Here is a 3623-nt window from a genome sequence, read left to right on the forward strand (position 1 = left end):
GTAACCTTACAGATCATTGTAGGTGTAGGGTACAGAGATGAGGTAGTCATTAAAAAATAATTATTGCACACAGAGTGAGTTCTTGTGACTTGTTAAGCACATGTTTACTCCTGAACTTATTTAGGCTTGCCATAACAAATGGGTTGATCATTCCACTTTCACATGATGTGGTATTGTGTGTAGGCTGGTGACAAATCTAAATGTAATCAATTTTGAATTCAGGCTGTAACATAACAAAATGTGGAAAAGTTCTAGGGATGTGAATACTTTCTGAAGGCACTGTACATTCTGTTCTCAGCGTCAACAAAACTCTCTATCCTCTATCTTGTTAGGTGTGTTGGCAGCGCCCACTAATCTTAACAAGTGATTTGTTTCCTTTGTAATGGGATCTGTTTGAATAGACTAAGCTGAAGAGCTTTGTTTGAGTTTAAAAAAAAAACATGGCATGCTATCTCCATCCTGGTGGCACAGTGGACTAATTCCATGGATAGAGAACAGAAGATCATAGGTTCTAATATCACTGACGCCATGCCACAAAAAATCAAATGTGTTTGCATGATTAATGCCTAAGCAAATTCATTTCCATGTCTTATCTGTGCCTGGATTTCAAAGCTAGGACTGTTATTAAGTCTTATTGAAACGTTCAGTGAAAGTTAAGGAAGTTATTCAAAAACCTAAACCTATAATTTCTCTTCTCAGAATGTTAATTCAACCAGAGTAAAATGTTCACAGAACGTCCCTGCAACCTAAAAATGAATGTTCCCAGAATAGGTGCAATTTTCACTTCTGTTCTCAGAATGTTTTTAAAAAACATTGTTTTACCAGTCAGGAAACTTATGGCTTTGTTCTCCAAACCAATTGGAAACCAAAAATGTACGTTCCCAGAACTTCCAAGGAACCAAATGTGCTAGCTGGGCTCTGTGTAAATCCTCTTCAGAACCAGTCAAGACAGAGGGGCGCCTCAGGGATCAATACAGGCCCAGTCAATATATGCTCTGGCAACAGACATGGAAAGAAAACATGCTGGGCTACAAGTCAAGGCTGTTATGAAAAGGTAGGTCCAATAACATCACTCACTCTCATTCGCTGGTTGTAGAAATTACCTCTAGGGACACCTGAAGTCAATCTTAAATGAATCAATGTTTATGAACAGCAAGCTGGAGAGGTCAGTCAAACATGGATACATAAAGTACCGGTCTGAAGTGAGCTCTGTTGGGGAATCCCATTAGTTCTCTTATACAGTATACTGCTTAAACAGACAAGTTATATTTGCATGGTTCATAGGTTGGCTCCTGCATGTGTCTGGCACTGTCTCCTATTTTAACATATAAAACATAATCTGGGCATTCTGCCAAATGGTCCTAAGGAGGGGGTCATGTTGTCCCCCCCATATCTTTACCAAGCACAGACAGGAACCAAGTATTATTTATGACACAAAAGACAAAAGTCTCTTCACACAATAACCTTTTCCATCACATGCTCCGACACACTTCTAAATGTTCTCTCTCTGCCTCTGGGTGCTATGGAGAAGGTGTGTCATCAGTTGATGTAACACCTGAGTCCTCACTCCAAGTGGCGAAGGCAGGGGCTCCTGAAGAGCAATCCTCAGCCCAGGTGAGGCCACTGCCCCTACGACAGAACACCTGCACTCATCACACACATGCATGCACTCATTCACGAATCCACTTACTCAGTCACTTACTCACGCAGACACACACACACACACATACACACACGTTTGACAGACTGTCTCATTCGTCTGGTTATAGGCATGGCCTCAATTGATCCTTTCTACCAATGGGGAGCTCAGAGACAGATACGACAATAGCTCTTCACAGGTTAATGGATCATCACTTTACCCCCGCAGCTGCCCCCGCCACACAGGTGGGGAACACACTCACTAATACTTCTTCCCACTCAAACACCTCTGTGCGTCTCAAATGTCACCCTATTCCCTACATATTGCCCTACTTTTGACCAAGGCCCATGAGGTTCTGGTCGAAAGTAGTGTGGTCAAAAGTAGTGCACTATACTGTATAGGGAATATGATGCTATTTGGGACGCACACCCAGTACAGTGTCAACTACAAACACACACATGCAAGAATGTTTATAGGTAATCTTGTACACATTAGCAGCTAAAAGCTGAATTGTGGTACACCAACTCACTATCACAAGTTATTGTGAAAAAAATATTGTGACAGAGACAGACACGCAGAAAAAAAACATGGCCGCCACACTATTCTTATAAATGTGCATTTCAATCACACATGAAGGCAGTAGGTTACTTAAGACAGAAACAATAGGAGGGAGGTTGGTCGGTCAGGGAGGATGGGTGGGCATTTAAAAGGAAGGTCTAGCAACCCAAAAGTTTGAATCACATGATGGACAACTTTAGCATTTGAGCAATTTTGCAACTACTTACAACTTTTAAACTTTTTTGCTAAAATGTTAGCTAACCCAAACTTTTTTGTTCCATAACCCCATCTGAAAATGTTTTGACCCCAACCATGTGAAAAAAATATATAGTTTTACACAGTGGATGGGGTTTAATGGAGATTACAATGAAGTTACCTGCTGCAGTATATCTCAGAGTTCTGTGCTCAGCTCTTTTGAAGCCATTTGCTCTGTGTATAATACAATGTGTCCATATGGCAGAGGGAGACTCATTCATAACTAGAGTGCACAGGTCTGCCTGCCATCCTGCCATAGATGGAGCCCCATCTGTGCCAAAGTCCACTCTTCGATTCCATGGAATCTGTTTTTCGTCATTATAGCCACGCAGCACATTGAATGTTTCATGCTCGAATCGTGAGACGGAACTATTTTGGGGGAGAAAAAACGTATTCTGATTGTCTTATCCCTAACCCTAAACCCTAGCCTTGGAATTAGAATTCTTTATGAAAAATATTGCGTGCTGGACACATGCCTTATAAGAAAATGATTGGGAAATAAGAAAAAATTAGACAAAGAAGAGCGATGAAATCTCTAGCCAGCTTTAGAGGGTTCCTTCACAACAGAGAAAAGTGTGTGTGTGACTGTACTGCCATGCTGGGGGCAGAAGGAGGTCAGAGACCCACATGTTCTGGAACACTCTCTTTCTCTCTCTCCGTCTCCCTTGCCATCACCCCTAAAAATTAATCTCATTCTCTGCTATTGTTACGGGGGAATACGCTGGAAGGAATGCGAAATGCTTGTACTACTGTACTAATGCGATTAGCTTCAACGCGACTCTCTCTCTCCTGGCTGCTTCTGTATGTTCGTGTTCACGCCTGTCTCTCTCTTCCCCGGCACATGGCGCTAGCACTTAACCCTAGGCTTAGTGCAGCCACTGCATTGTTTGGATGCTTCTGCAACTGGGAGATACTTGTTTGTTGTGCTAATGGTAAGGCTTGATATTCTCTAAGGGATTCCAGATGCTAGCAGCACCTTTTTACAGTAACTATTGTGCAGAAAGACGTGTGTGTGTGTGTGTGTGTGTGTGTGTGTGTGTGTGTGTGTGTGTGTGTGTGTGTGTGTGTGTGTGTGTGTGTGTGTGTGTGTGTGTGTGTGTGTGTGTGTGTGTGTGTGTGTGTGTGTGTGTGTGTGTGTGTGTGTGTGTGTGTGTGTGTGTGTGTGTGTGTT

Source organism: Oncorhynchus nerka, linkage group LG22 (assembly GCF_034236695.1).
Source record: "Oncorhynchus nerka isolate Pitt River linkage group LG22, Oner_Uvic_2.0, whole genome shotgun sequence".
Taxonomy (NCBI): domain Eukaryota; kingdom Metazoa; phylum Chordata; class Actinopteri; order Salmoniformes; family Salmonidae; genus Oncorhynchus; species Oncorhynchus nerka.